General features: G+C 47.4%; 1 long non-coding RNA gene across 1 annotated transcript; it reads right to left on the reverse strand.

Annotated features, from left to right (window-relative positions):
* Positions 1–10,386: 10,386 nt before the first annotated feature.
* Positions 10,387–12,876, reverse strand: LOC140622568 (uncharacterized). The gene is made up of 2 exons (XR_012022290.1): positions 12,654–12,876; positions 10,387–10,519 (listed from the first exon to the last, which is right to left on the reverse strand). It is a non-coding gene; the product is annotated as an uncharacterized lncRNA (long non-coding RNA).
* Positions 12,877–21,129: the final 8,253 nt, after the last annotated feature.

The raw sequence follows: 21,129 nt of genomic DNA on the forward strand, positions 1-21,129 counted from the left end.
TCCCTCTGCCCCTTCCTGGACAGGGGCACACATTCTCAATGTCTCTCCCTCTCTCTCAAATATTCAGTCAATCTGTTTTTAAAAATCTCGAAGTTCTTACCTCTGGATGACCTTGGGACTCTATGCCGGTAGGAAGTGCAGGTTAAGGCAGGATTGCCAACTGCCTGGCTGAGTTTTAAAACATTCCCCAACTTGCACACAGAACTTCTCTTGGTGAAGATTGGGAGACTTACTGCTTCCAGGCAGGTAAGGAAATCTTTGTCCAAACATTTGTTGTTCATCAAATTAATGGAGTAGAGACATCAGTGACTAAATAGAGGGAATATAATTTAGTCAGAAAAGCAACTAAACAAACAACAACAAAGTAATAGCACAACAGCAAACCAGGGGTAGAGGGAAGAATCTGATTTCTAGAGTTGCCACCTATTATTATCTAGAATGTTCAGTTTTCAACCACCACAACAACACTGTAAACCAGAGTAGGAAACAAAGAGATGGGGCTTATCCATAGGAAGAAACGAAGTTGCTGGTAGAGATGGTCCATGAGGAAGCCCCGACACAGAACCTACGGGCCAGAAACTTCAAATCATCTATTGTAATATGTGGAAAGAACTAAAGGAAACTGGGTTCAAGGAACAAAGACAAAGTATGAGAATGCTGTCTCATCTAGCAGAGAACGTTAATAAAGATAAATAATTTAAAAGAACCCAGTGGAAATTCTGGAGTTGAAAAGTGAAGTGAGAAGTTTCCCTAGGGAAGTTCAACGATGGATTTCCAGAGTCGGGATTTCTGCAGGTGGCGCAGGAGTCTGTCCTTTGTTCAAGTCCCTACACAAGTCCCCACATGAGCTGGCTCCTCCAACAACCCCTGGGACTGCATGCTGCATCCTGGAAAAGACCTCTGAAATCCCTGGGATTCTTGGTAGCATTCAGAGGCCACAGTCCCAGCCGGAACTATACACATGGACTCCCCTGGGCATTTGTCCTTTGGATAGATGTCACAAGTAATCTTGATGTGCACGGCAGAATGATCTCAATGCCCTGTGGGGCCTGGGGGTGGGACAGAGCAGTCACTTCTGGGGAGAGCTGACCAATGGTCCAAGAAGCCAGGGGCTTCAATGTACATATGGAGAAGGTGACAGTTCAGTCTACAAACAGGAGGGCAACAAAGATTTGACCCTTGGGAAGAGATATGGGGCCTTCAAAATGGACACACGCCCTCAGGACTGCATTGTTGAAGGATCCCCAAGATTGCCTCCCTTGGGTTCCCTCTGGTGTGAAATGATAACAGCCTGCATGCCTATAGTTAGTACTATTAAAGGCAAAGTGACACAAAAGAGACTAAACCTCGCCATTACAGTAATGTCATGTAAGGGCCAAAGTTTCAATTCTCTTTTTTTTTTTTTTAAGAGAATTCAGTACCATATTCAGAGAATTGTGAAATTTTAAAATAGTAGAGACTGAAGGGCTGCAGAGGTCTTCTGATATAAAATCATAGCCAAACCCACCTGCTACATGGTAGCTCCTCACACGTTCCCTGGTCTACCTGAAAATGGAATTGCGACTCCTTGTCCCATGCGTTCATATGGCCATGCAGCGAAGTTGATGAATACGTACAAATTAACCAAGCAGAGTATTACAAGCAAAGGGACATGAAGCGTGCTGTTAGTTAAGCAGACTAATGAACAAACAAAAGAGTTGATCAGAGATAGATAGAGACAATTTTTTTAAAGATTTAATTATTTATTCAGAGACAGAGAGAGGCAGAGACACAGGCAGAGGGAGAAGCAGGCTCCATGAGGGGAGCCTGACATGGGACTGGATCCCAGGTCTCCAGGATCACACCCCAGGCTGCAGGTGGCACTAAACCGCTGTGCCACTGGGGCTGCCCTAGATAGAGACAATTATGTTTTTGAACCTATCCACTTTTCCCCCACATTTTTGAGTTGGTTGTATGCAAGGTGCAATTAATTATCATTGTTAAAAGTTGACTGAACTCCTCAAAACAGCTTTGATCTGATGGTACCAGAGAAAGTTTCAAAGAACACAATTCTCCATCCCTTGCAGCTGCGTGTAGATACCTGTACACGCAATTCCCCACTCCCCGCAGACCTCCTTCAGAAGCAGAGAGCAGAGCAGATATGCTGACAACTGTCTTGTTCTGGGGTCTTCAAAGCAACAGTCCTAGAAATGAGAAGACCACAAATCGCCATCCCCAGGTTGCTTCTCTGATCCCTTCTCGGAGCCTGAGATTAGAGGATGGGGCCATCCAGATAGTCTATGGCTTCAGGCTGCGGGTGAGGCCACCAATAAAGCTTAAACTGGAATTTTGCTTCACTATTCCCCTGGGTGGAAAGAGAGAGCTGCCTATCAGATTTGCAGTCAAGGACGAGATGAAATACCAGTAACCTTGTCGATAATATTACCGGGTGCTGGTAGCCTATGGTGGTTCAAAACCCAGTGTAACTTGGCAGTAGATGTAGAGCTTTGGGCCAGAGGTGGTGACAGAAACCGGGGCTGGCAAGTGGCTGCCCCCGGGGCCAAATCCACCATAGCCTGTTTGTGCACAGCTGGTGAGCCAGGAATGGTTTCTGGGGTTTTTGAATGAGTAAACAGTATTAGAGGAAAAAGACTATTTCATGACAAATGAAAAGTATATGAAATCTGAATTTCAGTGTCCTTAAATGAGGTATTCCTGGAGCTCTGTGTGAATGGATGTTGGCTCACTGTGGGTGGTTGGGGGCTTTTCCAGGTGACTCGTCATCACAGAGACCGTATGGCCCTTTATAGAGAATACCTTGCTCCTCCCAAACTCCCCACATGACTCTGGAGGTCCTCTGGCTCCGCTCCCCACCACGGGAACACCTTCCCAGGAGCCACACACGTGCATGCGTGAACACCCATGCATGCACACCGCACACATGACTCCCACGTGCACACGTGTGCACACACATACATACATGCTTCCTGGTGACTTTCTGAGCTCAAGGGAGAGGAAGTAGACTACTAAATCGCAGGGGTAGACCACTTATCTAAGTAACACACATGTCCTTTTCCTAACAGAAGCCTCTCTGGGCCTTGAATTTGAGAAATAAGCAGTGGCCCCTGGACACAGGAATCCTCCTGTAAGATCTCAAGGTGGCTCCATTCTCTGATCTACTTCTGCCACAGCTGAACCTGTAGGTGGCAGCAGAAACTCACAGATGACACGCTTCATGGCAAGTGTGCTTCTGTCTGTGTATATGTATGTATGGTGTGTGTGTGTGTGTGTGTGTGTATGACTCAGTGTGTGTGACTGTGTGTACGTATGGTGTGTCTGTTTACATAGTGTGTGTATGTATGATGTGTGTATGTGAGTGTGTGTGTGGTATGTGTGTATGGGTGTCTGTCTCTCTGTGTACGTGTGTTGTGCGTGAATATGAGTGTGTGAATATGAGTACGTGTGTTTGTATGAGTGTGTGAATATGCATATATGTGTGTGGAGGTGTGTACATATATGCTATGTGCATATGGGTGTGTGTGTGCATGTGTGTGTATGAGTGTGAATATGAGTGTGTGAATATGCATATGGTACGTGTGTGTGGAGGTGTGTAGATATGTACTGTGTGTGTGTGTGTGTGTGTGTGTGAAGCACACCCGCTGCATGTGCCCAGCACCTCAGAGAGACCACTTTGGGGAGGCCAGCCTGGGGACCCGTGTCCGCTCCGTGCAGCCCGCAGGAGGAGGGACAGGGGGAGGCCTCGCACCTGGCGGCCAGAACATCACCCCCGGTGCCGCCCCCACAGCTCACCGCTCAAGGGTTCCCACTAGGGGTCGGCAGAGGGGATGGAGGGGACAGGTGCCCCTCCCTGAGGACACCCCCTCTGGGCGGAGAGGTGGAGGGCTGTCTTTCTGGCTCCTTTGCCGTCTGCCACCTGCCCCGGAGCCACACATCCTGCCTTTAGGGCTCCTCGTCTCCATCGCACGGTCTGGGGAAGAGGGGGCCGCACACCTGCAGCCGGCCCCGCTCCCTGGGCTGCGAACGGCCGGGAGCTTCCATCCGCTGCAGCCCCCGGGGTGTGCAGCCTCGGCGCCCCTGCGAGCAGCCGGTGTCCTAACCGCGTCTGAGTTGACAGGGGCAGCTTCGGCTCTCCTCGGGCTTGCCTGGGGCTTGTCAGAACACTTACATTCTTTCAGATCAAAGTGTTATTTGATTTGCAGACCAGAAAAGGCATAGAAAGAAAAGAGGAAGCCTGTGGACATGCTGGGCTGCCGTGGAGGAAAAAGGCCCCGTGTTCCAGAGTGTTCCAGAGTGTTCCAGACCACCTCGGCCCTGCTTCCGTTACCGTCCTGAGCCCCACCTTCCGTATCTGAGAAACGGGCCACGTCGCCCCATCGACCCTCCAGCACCGGGAGGCTGAACCAGGCACCGTGCCCTGGGGTGGCCTCGGCCATTGTCCTGCGGCCTTCGCTTCCGAGCCTGGGAGATGAGCGCTGGGCCCGCTCAGCCACCTTCTGGGCCACCAGGGCCACTGCTCCCGCGCAGAGCAGACCTTCTGGAGCCAGTGCTCCTTCCCCGATGAAACGTGCCGGCTCCTCACCCTGGCGACTCAGCTTGTCCCCGTCCCGCTGAACAGGGAGCCACCGTGGCTCTGAAATGCCCCACGCTGCTCCACTGGATCTGACCTTGGTCCTTCACCGCTTGTGTCCCAGTCTGCACAGTGCGGTTTTCTTTGTCAGGGCTCGGGCTGCGGGCAAGGCCTCCACCTTAGACACATGGACACATCCCCTGAAGAACTCCTGGAGACACCAGACACCCTTCCTAGTGGAACGGGAATGCGTTCTCGGACTTCTTGCGGCCCCCCCGGGGGCTGCCAAGTGGGCCAAGATGTGTCTGGCTCCGTGCGAGGCTTCTCTTTACAGACGAACACCCATCTGCAGCCACTACCTGTGTAACTCCTCCACTCTGTTCAAGTGCCAGGGAGGCAGGTGTGCAACAGCTCCGTGCTCAGGGATCTGCGCTGGATTTACTTCCCGAGAAGCCACCGGGCCTTGCATCACTCTGGGGAGTCCCATCTCCGGCCGTCCCCTGCCGTCTTCAACCATAAGATAACTGAACAAAGCCTGTTCTGTGGCATCTACTCAGTCCGAGGAAAGTACTGGCCAGGCATTGGACCTGTGAGGTTTCAGGGTAACAGCTGGTATAAGGACTGGGGTCTTCCATTGCTGTGGGGTGTCTCGTCTGTGTGTGCTCAAGGGCGCAGAGAACACAGGCCAGCTTACAGAGGTCTTTCAGACAAGACACCATGATCTTGTTGGAAAACTGAACAGAGGAAGAAATCGTGTCCTTTCCTGTTGTGACTATTTTTTTCTGGGGCACTAGGATGGCTCAGTCAGTTAAGCATCTGACTCTTGGTTTCGGCTAAGGTTGTGATCTTAGGGTTGCAAGATCGAGCCCCACGTCAGGCTCCATGCTCAGCACTGAGCCTGCTTGAGACTTTCTTCCTCTGCTCCTCCACCCTGATCTCTCTCTCTCAAATAAATAAATAAACCTTAAAAAAGAAAAATAGAAAGCCGTTCAATATTTTTTCTGCCTATTCAAATAATAACATGTTAATGATAATAGTATTCATGTGACCGAACTCCAGTAAATCAATCAAAGCAAAGGTGAGAAAAGGCATCGGCAGGGCGCCCCAAGCACAGCAGTCTCCAGGCACCCCTGTCATTCTGCATCAATGCGCTGGGCACTTCCTGAATCAGGAAGCGCCCAGGGCCCTGCGTCACCCCCCATGGGTGTCTGCAGGCATCCCAATGTGCTAGGAAGGCACCTGCGGATTTGGCTTCACTTGAAGATGTTTCTGTCCCCTCTTCGCCCCCGGAAGACGAAGCTGACTTTGCAAGGGCTGTGGTCCTCCCCATTACCAGCAGTTGCCCTAAAAACAGAGGGTGCAAAATTTGCCAAGCATTTCTCAAGCCCCAGAGAGCCTTTCTGCACAGAAATCTCAGAGAGGGTCTACAGGTGTGGGGCAGAGCCAGGGAGGAGAAGCATCTCAGCAGGTGCTCAGTGGCACCTGTCAGACTCACATTGTTCGAGGAGACGGAGCGGCGGCCAAGGGAAGATGCTCGAGGCTGCCGGCTTAGTGATTGGTAAATAATGAGCTCCTGGAGGGAGGCCTCTGGTTTTCAGAGCATATGCTCTAACAGATGGAACTGCATCGGCGGTGTGCAGCGCACTCCGGGGACCTGCCAATCACTGGCATCTAGCTCCTGGGTGGGAGCAAGCCTTTGGAAAAGGACAGAGGTGTTAGAAGGCAGCTTCAAACCCATTTCAGCAAGGGCTGACCTCAACCATAAGGGCCTGTCTCTCCCCAGGAGCCCAGGGAGTCCCGGCGAGGCTTCAGTTCAGCCTGGAGATATTTCATGCGGGCCACACTGCTACTAAATCTGTGGTTCTCAAAGTAGGGTCCCGGGATCAGCAGCAGTGGTGGGACCTGGGACACTGTTGGAAAGGAGAGTTCTGGCCCAGTCCACACCTGCTGGGGAAGCTCAGGATCCGTGGTGCAGCAAGCCCCCGAGGGGTCCCCAGGTGAGCTAAAGTTTGCAAACGTCTGCAATAGCTCTTTGCCTACGTAAGAACCAGGGTTGTATGATTTGCCCCTTCCCACCCTTCTCTCTGAGGCCTAGCACATTCCAGGACATGCGGGTGAGTCCAGAAGATAGCTTTGGAGGGAACAGAGGAGGGAAGGAGGGACACTGATGTAATTCCAGCTTCCCTCCTGAAGCGTGGTTTCAGATTGAAAAGCTGAAACCCGAGGGAGAGAGAGCCTCTGTATGGGTTTGTTTCACACGCATCTCAGGAACAGGATGCCCTGGAGAGACAAGTGCCGCCTCCTGCCGGGCCCCCTGGAGAAGCAAATTTCATGGAGACATGAAGGGCTGCTGTAAGCCCAATCTTGAGTTTGGGATTAACCCTGCAGAGTTGCGGACTGTCCAGTTCAGAAGCAAAGAAAGCAGGAAAGCCTGGGTGGCTCAGTGGTTGAGCATCTGCTTTTGGCTCAGGTCGTGATCCTGGGGTCCTGGGATCGAGTCCTGCATCGGGCTCCCCACAGGGAGCCTGCTTCTCCCTCTGCCTGTGTCTCTGCCTCTCTCTCTCTCTGTGTCTCTCATAAATAAATAAGTAAATAAATAAACAAACAAATAAATAAAATCTTAAAAAAAAAAGAAAAAGGGAAGAAGCTGCCAAGAAAGCAAAATGCAAAGCAAAGCCACGAGGGGAGAAGCTCATGCAGAGCTTTTGCTCCTGGGTATCTATGGGCCACGCTCCTGGTGGCAGCGACGTGGACGGGTGGCGGCTGAGCGAGTGGTGTTCCTGGAGCCAGACTCTGGAAGAGCCACTCTGGTCCCCAGAGACCATGTGGACACCTGTCTCCACAGAGCTCCCACCGACCCAGGAGGGCCAGTGTCCACTCCTGTCCCTAATGCCAAAGGTGTGGAACAAGAAAGGGCTTTTATTAAAGCAAAGGATTTCTCCAAGTCACTGAATGCTGCCCGGGCTTTGAGTTTCTCCGTAGGCAACACGGAGCTATTAATATCTTCCTCAAATACATTTTGTGGATGTTAAATGAGCTGTGCCCAGCATCTAGCATCTGGTAGGTGATGGTGCCAGGGGTTTGGAAATGTGGGTTGCCACCCATTACTGGGAAAGAAAATCAATTCTGTAAGCCATGATTCCAAATGATTCAGGTCGTTGTCGATTCTAAACGCTTTATTGGAGTTTCCAGCTTGAATCATCTTGTTAGGAACTCCACCCCGTTTTGTCCTTTATCACACACAGTGTGAGTGAGCTTTTTCACGAAACCTTTGTTTCATTTGTGTTGATCATACACCGTGAGTGGTTCGCAGCACGTAATCTATTTCTCACCCAGAATTATAGACAGAAAAAATGAAAACTTTGCATCGAGTGATCAATATGTATTAGCTTTGCTTAATATCTATTTAGCAAAGATATAAGCTTTGCTTATTTCTCCATCTGGCCCTCAGGAGAGGAGGTGGCCACCTGTATCCATCTGGTACTGATGAGGGTTCTGTGCCCCGTGACAATTCAGGTGGGAGGGAGTGTAGGGGGGCTTCCCACACTGCCAAGCACCTCAGTTGTGACCCACTCTCCCCGAGGAGGGTGTCAGATTCCCCTGGTTATGGGTTCATTCCCATAGGTCCCACAGGGCCGCCCCCATGCCCTGCAGATGCCAGCCACCAAAATCAGGGTGTCACCTGAGCTCTTGGACTCCAGACTGCAGGTTGCAACAAGCCCCTACCTTGGATTGGATTAATTTTTGAGTGGGGCTCGCAGAACTCAGGGAAATATTTTATTTACCAGATCATAGATTTTATTATAGAAGGACACAACCCAGGAGCAGCCAGATGAAGAGACGCACAGGGCCAGGTATAGGGAAGGGCTCGAAGCTTCCACACTCTCTCTGGGTGTGCACCACTCTCCCCAGATGTCTGTGAGTTCACCAACCCAGTAGCCCTCCAGACCCTGTCCTTAGGGAGGTTTACGGAGGCTTCACTGCACAGGTGTTATTGATCAAAACACTTGCCTTTGGTGATTGATCCAACCTCCAACCCTTCACGGCTCCTCTCCCTGAGGTCAGAGGTGTGATTGACAGTCCAGCCCCCTAATCAACCCCAGGGTTCACCCCCACCCCCGTGCCTACTTTAGATGTGGCCAGAATCACCCCATCAACACCACAAAAAACACTGTCCTTATTCTCCTTCCTCAGGAAAACCCAGAGTTTCAGGAGCTCCTGTGCCAGAAGGAGGGACAAGGACCCAATACTTCCTTCTTATTATGGATGACAATATTCCAGTGGTAATATTGGTGGTTGCCTCAGCTGAAGCAGGGGGTACAGGGGACAGATCATGGCTTCAGCATGTGATACGGCCCCTCCACTCCCTAGGAAACCCTGGGCCAGCAGGATTTGTTGGGGGGCAGGACTCCCCACATACCCCAGCAGGCCCCACCAGAGCCAGTGGGACCACAGGGGCCAGGGAGATGGAGAGACACAGAGACGGAGGCATGTGCCTGTGTATGGGGCAGGGGGCAGTTCCCTACCAGAGCTGTACCTACCCTGGTGTTAGGAGGGAAGGCAAAGGAACATGAGTGACCCCCCGCCCCTGCCTGGGCCAAGACGTCCACTCTGTGCAGCCAGTTGCTATGAGGACAGAAGCCACCATTCCACCGGACAGTGATCTTGACCCCTGGGAACATGAGCCTCCTAGATTTAGCACGTGGTGCACCCCTCTGTCACTGCGCAGGCAAAGACAGACATCCAGCATGAAGCCTGGCCCCTCCGAGCTCCAGCTACAGGACAGGATGCGCGTTCCCAGCTCCTGCCCCACTGGCCCAGGGTCCACACCCCCAGGCCCTCCTTCCAGCCTCAGATGTTAGGAGGGAGGTCTGCCTCCTGGCAGCGGGCAGCTCCTACTCTGGGTTCCTGCCGAGGAGCAAGACGGTGATGGAGGGAGCAGCTGGGCCAGAGCCTCGGAAGTCTGGAGCAGACCCCTGACCTCAGGGTAAGCCATGGTTTGGGACTGCAGCCACATGTTTTCTTGAAGGCATGGTGGGAATCCTGCTGAGAAGTCCCCACCATCCCCACTGGGTTGAGAAGCATTGAGAGGCTTTGTGTCACCCCTTATGATAGCCACCAGAACCCAGGAGAAACAGGATGTCTCAGCAGGTGGGGGAAAAATACTATTCCTTTCTGTCTTTTTGTTTTGCCATTTTTATCCAGTGGGCCTTCAGCAGATACACATTGCTGTTCATCTGAGGACTAAGCTCTTCCTCAATACTTTTTTTTTTTTTTTTGCAAAGGCATTCTGAGAAATATCTTTGGCAAGCTGGGGGGCATCCCACCAAGATGTGATACATTTACACTAAGAAACTGAAAAAAGAAATGATCTGAATGAGTTAGATTCACAGTTTCCGAACTGCATTTCCGCATTCCTCACCCCCATCAGAGTGTGTGTTAACTGAATTGGCAGCAAGCTGATTTAGGCTTTAGGGTGGAAGACAAAGCTGGAAGGGACTTTGCTTTTTGGGCTGTGAGTGGCACTTGACACTATGTCTGCTTCTGGAAACCCATTGTCAAAATGCCTCCAGCTTGGGACGCCTGGGTGGCTCCATGGTTGAGCGTCTGCCTTCGGCTCAGGCCATGATCCCAGGGACGTGGGATCAAGTCCCACACCGGGCTCCCCACAGGAAGCCTGCTTCTCCATCTGCCTGTGTCTTTGCCTCTCTGTGTGTCTCTCATGAATAAATAAATAAAATCTAAAATTAAAAAAAAGAAAGAAATGCCTTCAGCTTTCATTCCAGCACCATCTTTCCAGAAACATACATTTGTGTGTGTGGTATCCAAGTACTCTTTATTATGAACTCATCCATTCATTCAACAAATTTGAATGGAGTGCCTCTGACCACCGGCATCCAGCCAGCCTCTTCTCGGAGCTCGGTGTGTGATGACGAAGCCTGCAGCACGTGGCTGCACATCCAAAATGGAAAGACACACAGCAGTGTCAGTATGTAAGCAATCTCACTTTCCAAAATAATTGAAAGCAGGGACTCTTACAGTTATTGGTAGACCCATGTTTGTAGCAGAATTATTCACAATAAGCAAAAGGCAGAAACAACCCACACCTCCACTGACAGATAAATGGAGAAACAAGATAGGGGGTACATACACAAGGGGATATTATTCAGCTTTAAACAGGCAAGGAATTCTGACACCTGCTACATCAGGGAGAAACCTTGAAGACATTATGCTGAGTGAATAAGCCAGCCACACATACACACACACCCCAAATACTATAGGATTCCATTTAGATGAGGCCCCTAGAAGAATTGGAGTCACAGACAAAATAGATGGTGAGTGCAAGGGAAGAGGAGGGGATAAGGAGGTGTTTAGGGGGATGCAGTTTCAGGTTTTTTTAAATTTTTTTTTTATTTATTTATGGTAGTCACAGAGAGAGAGAGAGAGAGGCAGAGACACAGGCAGAGGGAGAAGCAGGCTCCATGCACCGGGAGCCCGATGTGGGATTCGATCCTGGGTCTCCAGGATCGCGCCCTGGGCCAAAGGCAAGTGCCAAACTGCTGCGCCACCCAGGGATCCCCAGTTTCAGGTTTTTAAGATGAAAATGTGCTGTTTGATGGAGGGTGTTGATGGTGGCACAACAATGTAAATGCATTTAGTGCATTGGACCATACACTTATACATAATTAAAATGGTAACTTTTAAGCTGGTGTCCTGAAAACATGGCCAATCAAGAAATTCTGATCACTTCTCCAGATGGCTTACAGAAGTACCAAGGTTCTCTCTGGGGTCCGCTTAGAGCAAATAGACGTCTGAATTCACATGGATGTCTAAGCTCAGGTACTGGTGCTCACGTCACGTGTTGCATGCATGTTGACAACATCATGTGCCAGGGGCTCTGCTGGGTGCAGAGCCAAAGCATCAAAGAAAACCTCTACCAAGTCCTCACCCTTTGAGGAGCTTCCAGCCTGGTCAGAGAGACATGTGCAATTTAATACACATGGAAACTTTATTTTATTTAAGTGGGAACTGCCAGGGAGAAAAACTGAGCAGAGTTGTGGGAGGTTAGGAGGGAGGGTGGGAGTGGGGTGGTGTAAGCAGCAGGTTACCATTTTTCAAAAGACCTATCTCGAGGCACCTGGGTGGCTCAGTGAGCATCTGCCTTTGGCTCAGGGTGTGATTCCAGGTCCTGGGATCGAATCCCACATAGGGCTCCTCATAGGGAGCCTGCTTCTCCCTCTGCCTATGTCTCTGCCTCTCTCTCTGTGTCTCTCATGAACACATAAATAAAATCTTAAAAAAAAAAACAAAACAAGGACCTATCTCACTGGGTACTATAATACTAAAGACAAAAAACACACATTACCTGCCTTACAGGTAATTTGTCAGTGGTAGTTTAGAGCAGTGGTTGGCCACTCAGGAACTACTTTACCTTATATTAGCATTAAAAAAAAAATAAGCAAATACTTTGTAGATAATGAGACTCAGGTTTCTCCCCAGAGAGAAAGAAGTTACAGATAAGCAAGGGGCTGGATGCTAGAATGAACCTTGTCCTTTGGATTGGAGTCAGAGATGTCAACATGACCTCTTGTTTATTTTAATACGTGCACAAATGAGTAGACACAGAAGTAACTGTGTGTTTGCACATATGGGTTAATATGCACACGCATTTTTTTTTCTATTTCTGCCTGCTAAGGGGGCCTAGCAATAGGCACACCCAGCACCTTAGCAAGTGTGCTTTCACTCTTTTCTCCAGTAAGAGAAATCAGGGCTCCTTGGAGGAATGGTTGATTTCAGGACTGAGACAGGGAAGGTATAAAATGAGCTTCGAGCATGTTGGGGCTAGAAAGGAAGGAAAAGATTTTTTTAAAAATTAGGGGTGGCGTGGGGTGGGGCAGGGTTGGAAGCATGTCGACAGGAGCCAACCCAAAGAGCACCCAGCAGATGAAGCTGGACCAGTTTCAGCCACACAGATAGACAATGGTATTGTTGAGTCTGCCCCGAAGGACAAGACGAATAGCCACACGTCCAACCTGACACAAGGAAATGTTGCATGTGGGAATGGAATGGGACAGGCGGTGCTCACCTCCCTCCACTGAGTAATTCCAGCCAAGCACTGCACAGAAATCTCCATGGTAACACCCTGGCGGGAACCGCCACAACAAGGTGGGAGCTTCGAGGGGAAGCAGAGCCTCCAAGCACCCACCACCCTCTCCCCGCCGCCAATGCTCCTAGTCACGGTGTTAGCTTTAACATCCACACACAAATTATTCCCGGTTCCTCCCCTGAGGGAGCCAAGCTGAGTTGTCCTCCTCTGAGGAAGGAAAAGGTAGTGACTTCACAATGGAGGGACCCAACAGATGACCTGAACCAGGTGATGGGGAAACATCACAGGCGACGAGTGACAATGACATCACATACACTTGATATGATGAGATGATGCAAACACATCACCTCCATGGCCTTCTCCCCAAACTCATCACTTTCAGGTAATCATGAGAAAGCACCTGACACACCCAATTGGGGGGAAAATCCTCCAAAATACTTGGCTAGTGTTATTCAAAAGTGTCAAGCATCAAGTGGCACGGCGTGGAGACTTAAACAGACATGACGCCTAATGCAGCCCTGTGTCTAGTGGGACAGGAGCCTGACATTAGTTTATAGTGTGGTACTGTGTGTCTACACATGTACCCAGGAGAGATGCACTGTGCTTTTGTGAGATCCTGACTTTAGTGGAAGCTGGGTGAAGGATCAGGAACTCCTGGGACCATCTTTGCAATTACTCTGTAAATTTAAAGGCTTTCCAAAATAAAAAGTTAAATTTTTCAAAAGGAGTCAGTGACCTTCTAAACCCTCAGATGCTATGTTTAACAATAGTAGGCAATTGTCTCGATGAGGTCCAGACCTTCCACGTAGGAAAGCACAAAGGCTTGATTCTGGGAGGCTTTCAGTGAGATGAGGCCAGCTGACCAACCCTTGGTGGCTCCTAGTGACAAAGGCAGACCACCATCTCTCCAGGGTGTTGGTGACAGTAAAGGAGGTTGAGGAGCAGGGCTTTGTACCTCAAGGCTGAATGATGACAGACTGAGCATAATGCATAGATTTTTTCCTTCATCTGGAGAAGAATCTGCTCAGATGGAGACACCTGTTAGCTCAAGCTCATCACAGTTCATCACTGGCTGGTTCTGGACTCTTAAAACTGCAGCTGGGGATCCATTGGATCACCATCTGAGCTTTGTGTCTTCATCTGTGTTTCCCCCTGACACAGCGTCCATACAGGAGCTAGAGCAGATCTTTCATACCATCTGCCGGTAGAGATGCCCTTGCCTATCAAGTTGGAGAATGGAGGACGTCTGCTACATTACCCCCATGTGGTTGGCATGATCACTTTTAAGACACACCATCGGGTTTATCTACAAAAATCTCTTGTAGACACAACTTTGTAGAAGGCTATGAAGGGAGGGAGGGAGGGAGGAGTTAGGTTGGGGAAGGGGCTTCAAACCTTCAAAGAAATCCATTGGTCGTGCTAGGACTCTGCAAGATTCCCTCTTTCTTCCTTCTAAAGACATTTCTAATGTATTTGTGAGTGTGTGTGTGACTGTGTGTGTGTGTGTGTGTGTAGTGTAGTGTAGCCATAGACCCTCGATTCAGTGCCTTGAATGTGGAAGGGACCCAAGACAGTAACCAGGAGACCCAGTTCTTCCCCCAGCTTCACTACAAGCTGTGACTCTGCATAAACACCTGACCCTGTCTAGGTCCCATTTCCTAACCCATTAACCACAATAGCAATTTCTAGAACTTTCATCCTGTTGTCCCAGCGGCAGGACTCGGCCAAATGGAAAATGGAAGATCCTGAGTGTATGAAGTCTATCAGCACCATGCCACCCAAGCTAGCTCAGCACAAACCCGAAACAGAAGTGGGGTTACTGCAGAGGGTTCTCCAGTCTTAGTGAGCCCCATGAATGTTGACAGAACATTTATAAAACGTTTCCAGATGATGTCAACAGCCATCTCTCTCATTTTTTTAAAAGATTGTATTTATTTATTTATTTGTTTGTTTATTTATTTATTTATTTATGAGAGACACAGAAAGGCAGAGACACAGGCTCCCCTGCAGGGAGCCTGACGTGGGACTCAATTCCAGGACCCCAGGATCATGACCTGAGCCAAAGGCAGACACTCAACCACCGAGCCCCCCACGTGCCCCAACAGCCGTCTCTTTCATAAGTGGTATTGTGTGTGTGTGCATTCTGACCCAGTGGGCCAGCCAGCTGCTTGCTGTGTGACCATAGCACCTGAGTAATGCCAGGCCCTCAGGTTTCAAAGAATTTGAGTCCAAATCTGAATGATCAGCTGAGGCCCCCTTTCATTTCCAAGACAAGGGACAGTCCTCTAATTATAGCAGACCACAACGGAGAAGCTATATAATTAATTCACTTGAAAACGAACTACCTCTCTCTTCACAGGACACACAGTGAGAAGCTTTGCTCCTTGGTAACCATCCCATTCCCGCCCTGATGAGCAAGGCTCCAGAGGGATGGATGAGCCCTGTAGCCACGTCCTGCTGGGTCATGCTGCCACCCAACACCACATGGGCTGGAAAGACCCATATGGGTGAACAGATGTGAGGCACGGGGACCTGGCTGGGAAAGCAAGGAGGGGCCACCCTGGCCGTTGAGCTGAGAGGTGCTGGATGAAAAAGAAGCAGAACCAAAGACACTTCCTCATGACCTGGTCCACCTTCATCGCAACGTGGTTTCTTGCTCTTCTAAAGGGGCTCAAGGCCGTTGTCTGACCTCAAACACTGCTCAGATGGCAAAACCGCATTTGGACAAATGCAAAGGAGAAACAAATCAAAACCACTCTTGGGTTTAATTGCTCATAAAACACAGAGGGATTGAAAAGATTAAAAGGGAAAAATGAGCAAAACAAACTTGGAGCTTGTACACACAGTCCATGTGAAACTGTTTGAGATACTGGAAACAAAAATGTGAGGGTCAGATCACCCAGTCCTGCTGTTAGGTCCCTTATCTCAGCCACAGGGAGCCAAGGCACTGGACACTGACCGTCTGACACAGGGCAGCCCCAGCCCAGGCCCGGAGGACAGAAAGGCCCTCCAGAAGCGCAGTGCATTGCTCACAAGAGCACTTCCAAATGCTCCGGGGACAGCTTTGTACAGCCCCCGACACCTGCAAATCATTTGTGTTGGCCACGTTCCTACTGGCTTGTGGCCTTTCTAACCAGACAACAGAGGATCCCATCAACTTCAGCCTGAAACAGGACTTATGTAAAAAAGTTAGGAGAATTTCTGGATTTGGAGCTCACCCCTCAAATTGCTTCTTTTGAAATAGTGGCAGCCTTCGTAGGCATCGTCCGATATGTCTAACATTTGAATTTCTAATGTAAGCCTCACATGTCCGGGCTTCCTAGCCTTCATCAATATTTTACCCATTCTGAAAGTGGAATTGGAAGGCATTTCCCCCAAATCCTTCAAGATATACTATTTTATCAATTCTTTACTCAGAGAAATGACACCAAGAAATCGTTGCTTTTGCTTTTTGCTTTTTCTTTCCAGTTCAACCCTGTTCGATGGCAAATGCACAGATTCATTCTGGATGGTGCCTCAAACTGCGTAATGGAAAGACTTGAACATGCTGTCATCAGGGACCTTAACATTTACCCTCAGAAAATCCTATCGCCCCCTTGACACCCCGAGTTAGCTAATATTATGGTGGTTTACATTTGCAAATGACTTATTTTATCAATGTTTTTCTGCAACCAAGACAAACCTAGACACCCAACAACAAAGATGTTCAATAGAATTGCCCAAAACGATTCTGCAAGTGAGGTAAAAACAAGTACAGCCACAGTCTCCGTCAGCAATGCCCTCACCTGTCACTTCCTGGGGAATCTGCACTGCCCTGTTAGCATCTGTCCACAGGGAGGTAGCTTGTTGAGGCTATGAACCCCCAGCAGGGCGAGAGGGTGTTTGAGGTCCTCAGAACCTCCCCCAGAGCAACACACTCACATTATTCCATTATTATTTTTTTTTTTTGCCCTAGCAAATCTCAGATATTTACTCTACTGTGTGGATTAAAATTATTGTATTTTTAATTCAGGACTGCCCATCTCCTCCCAGAAGTAGTCTAAGGATAGATTGGGGTTCCAGTTGGAATTGCATTTGATCATTAAACAACAACCCATGAAAAAGGATGCTAAAACCCAGCATACAGATGTAGGTGGTTGACCGTTTGTCAGTGTCCCCTTACAAATGTCACCTCTCACTGTGTGCCTCCTTCCACTTTTTAATAACTGTTTCTTAGATATGAAGAAGCAGCTCAGTATTTACCCTTTCTAGGAACATTTTTGTTTGTTTATTTTTTATATTTACTTATCTTTTTATTTCAAGTTCTTACTTGAATTCTAGTTTGTTAACATCTATGGTAAAATTGCTTTCGAGTATAGAATTTAATGATTCATCACCTACATATAACACCCAGTGCTCATCACAAGTGCCCTCCTTCAGGCCCCTTCCCCCATCCAGCCCCTCCTGCACCCACCTCCCCCCTCCAGCAGCCCTCAGTTTGTTTTCTATGAAGAGTCTTTTGGTTTGCTTTCCTTTCTTTTTTTTTTCCCCTTCCCCTATGTTTCTCTGTTTTGTTTCTTAAATTCCACGTATGAATAAAATCATATGGTATTTGTCTTTCTCGGACTTACTCTGCTTAGCATAACACCCTCTAGCTCCATCCACGTCACTGCAAATGGCAAGACTTCATTCTTTTTAATGGATGAGTAATATCCCATTGTATGTATAGACTACATCTCTTTATCCATTCATCAGTTGATGGTCACTTGGGCTCTTCCCATAATTTGGCTAATGTAGATAGTGCTGCTGTAAACACTGGGGTGCAGGTGGCCCCTCAGAACACAATGTTTGTATCCTTTGGGTAAATACCTACAAGTACAATTGCTGGATCCTAGGGCAGCTCTATTTTAACCTTTTGAGGAACCTCCACACTGTTCTCCACAGTGGCTGCACCAGTTTGCATTCTCACCAACAGGGCAAGAGGGCTCCCCTTTCTCCTCATCCTCATCAACACCTGTTGTTTCTAGGGCTATTGATGTTAGGCATTCGGACTTACTTGAGGTAATATCTCATCGTGGTTTTGATTTGTATTTCCTTGATGCCGAGTGATGTTAAGCATCTTTCTATGTGTCTGTTGGCCATCTGTATGTCTTCTTTGGAGAACTGTGCGTTCATGTCTTCTGCCCATTTCTTGACTAGATTTTTTTAAAGATTTTATTTATTTATTCATGAGAGACACAGAGAGAGGCAGAGACATAGGCAGAGGGAGAGGAAGACTCCCTGCAGGGTGCTCAGTGCAGGACTCAATCCCAGGACCCTGAGATCATGCCCTGAGCCAAAGGCAGATGCTCAATCAATGAGCCACCCAGGCGTCCCTCTTGTCTAGTTTATTTTGGGGTGGGGGGGAGAGTTGTTGAGTTTGACAAGATCTTTATGCATTTTGGATACTAAACCTTTATCAGATGTCATTTATGAATATTGTCTCCCATTTCCATAGGCTGCCTCTTAGTTTTGTTGATTGTTTCCTTTACTGCACAGAAGCTTTTTATCTTGATAAAGTCCCGATAGTTCCTTTTTGCTTTTGTTCCTCTTGCTTCTGGAGATGTGTCAAGTAAGAAGCTACGATAGCCAATGTCAAAGAGATTGCTGCCTGTGTCCTCTTCTAGGATTTTGATGGTTTCCTGTCTCACATTTAGGTCTTTCATCCATTTCGAGTTTGGTTTTGTGTGTGGTGTAAGAAAGTAGTCCAGTTTCACGTGGCTGTCCAGTTTTCTCAACACCATTGTTGAAGAGACTGTCTTTTTTTCCATTGGATATTCTTTCTTGCTTTGTCAAAGACTAGCTGAAGATAGAGTGAGGGCCCATTTCTGGGTTTTCTACTCTGTTCCATTGATCTATGTGTCTGTTTTTGTGCCAATACCACAATGTCTTGATGACTACAGCTTTGTAATACAGCTTGAAGTCTGGAATTGTGATGCCCCATTTTTATGATCCTTGTACCTCCCTAATAGTCTCTCAAATGCTCCTTTACGATCTAATACTTACCTGTATCCCACTTCTTAACATCATTTTGTAATTGGCAATTTACTTGTCTATCTTGGCTGCTATTTTAGTGGAAGTCCAAAGATAGATCACCTGTTTCTGGGAAGTTCCCACATAAATGCCTCCGAGCAGTGGACGGAAAGCCCCACAACGGCAGCTATCTTCTCTGTCATACTCATTGAGCTACCTCTGGACACGTGACAGACAAGCAACAGACTTTTGCCAATGAATTTAGCAGAATAAGTGTAATTCTACAGATCTCTGGAAGGAAAAGCTATCCCTCTACAGCAGACTTGGCGGACTGCAGCCCACTGTCTGCTTTTGCACTCCTGCCAGTCAAGAATGGCTTTTACATTTCCAAATGTTTTTTTAAAACCCAAAATGAGAATAACATTTCATAATGTGAAAATTCTGTGACATTCAAACTTCCGTGTGCATAAATAAAGTGTGCAGCATGCAACCATGCTCTCCCCTGCGTGTGCTCTCCCCTGCGTGTGCTCTCTGCGGCTACTCTCACAGCTAGACTGCACCAGCGGCTCTGCTCCAGCTGTGTGCTCGGCTGGCCCAACACTGTGGTGCACTGCTAATCGTAGCAATGCCCTTGCGACTCCACAGCATTCCCAGTGCCACTGCCACACTGCCACATTGTAATATAATGTCAATGCACTTCATTACATCAACCTAGAGATGGGGGAGAGAGACATGGACACCGAGTGTCATGCTTCCCAGGCATGGGGGAGTGCAGGTTATTTGTTAGTCAATGACACCATGGCAGGGCTAAGGAGGCCATGATCCATCAATACCAGATAAAGCACTCATCACCATATTCCCAGCTACCGGCAGAAAATTGGAAAATTTAGAATGGAATATCAGCAGAATTTCTCAAAAAATTATCATTTCTCTCTCTCTTTCTCTTTTCATAGGTAGATAGACAGATATAGATATGGCTACCACCAAACTAAATTTCCAAGTGGCTCATTTAACTCAGCAAACAAAGCCATTTATTGATGTTCACTTAATTGCAGCATGGGTTTGTTTTTTTTTTTTTTGGCATAGTTTGAAGAAATATGTCCAGAAAACATGAACTTGCTTAAAATATTAAATTTCAGCAAGAACACTTGTTCAAAGATTTGAGGACATTGAAAGAAACCTCAGTAATCAATTTAAAAGCAAGGCAAAATTATAAAACTATTATAAATGATTACACGAGGCAAAATTATAAACTATTAGATGATGATATAAGACAGTATCTTTAAAAAAATAATTTTAAAAAAAAGTTGTCCTTATCACTGTGGGGATGCAAAAATTTTTTCAACCCATCTCAACTATCGCAAGCCCATACAGGAAAAGATGTGAAGTTCTGCATTAAATTAAAAACTTAGATCATTCAAAATACATTATAATTTCATAATTAAAGAATGCAATTTAAAATTACACCTGTTAGATTGACAAAAATCCCAAATTTCATATCTCACCAAGATGGCAAGATTGGGCAGAAATGAGCCTCACGCTTTCACTACTGGTAGGAAAATAAATCAGTCTGGCCAAGTCCTGTTACAAAGTGAATTTTGCCGCATCTATAAAAATCTCATAGCATTTCCATTTCTGGGATTTTAGCCCTCTGCTATTTGTACAAAATTTTTACTAAAACTTTTTTAACAATGGTAGAAAATTTAAACAACCTAGATACCCATCTAAAGGGGCTTTGTCAGGTAAATTAGAATACACACATAATATGGAATGACCGACTTATACAATTATAAAAAGTTGTTAAATTTCTTACATGCTGTAATGGGTAAAGCTTCACAATATATAGTTAAATAAAAAATGAGCAAGGATGAGGATCATTCATACAGTGTTTCCACAAAGTGCAAGGGGGATGCATGAAAAATAAAGTAATAAAGTAATCTGTGTTCATATGTATTAAAGTATCTAAAAAGACACATAAGAAACTGACAGGGATTACTCTTCTGCTTGCCTGCTTGCTTGCTTTCTCCTTCCTTCCTTCCTTCCTTCCTTCCTTCCTTCCTTCCTTCCTTCTTTCTCTCAAGTTATCTTATCTAGCTGACAACAGTGGAGAGCAGTCTTATTGTGTAATTTGTATCATTATTGATATTTGAATTACATAAATATGTTGCCTGTGTAAAATGTACAATTTTAAAAATAGGCCTTTATGTTGAAATCTGCAATGATTTTAAAAGATTTTATCTATTTATTCATGAGAGACACGGAAAAAGAGGCAGAGACACAGGCAGAGACAGAAGCAGGCTCCCTGTAGGGAGCCTGATGTGGGACTTGATCCCAGGACCCCGGGATCACGCCCTGAGCTGAAGGCAGATACTCAACTCTTGAGCCACCCAGGCGTCCCAAACTTTGTCTATTTTAATGGTTCTTCTATCCTAAAATAGAAGTAGAAACAAATAATATTCAAGTA

Source organism: Canis lupus, chromosome 1 (genome assembly GCF_048164855.1).
Source record: "Canis lupus baileyi chromosome 1, mCanLup2.hap1, whole genome shotgun sequence".
NCBI lineage: Eukaryota > Metazoa > Chordata > Mammalia > Carnivora > Canidae > Canis > Canis lupus.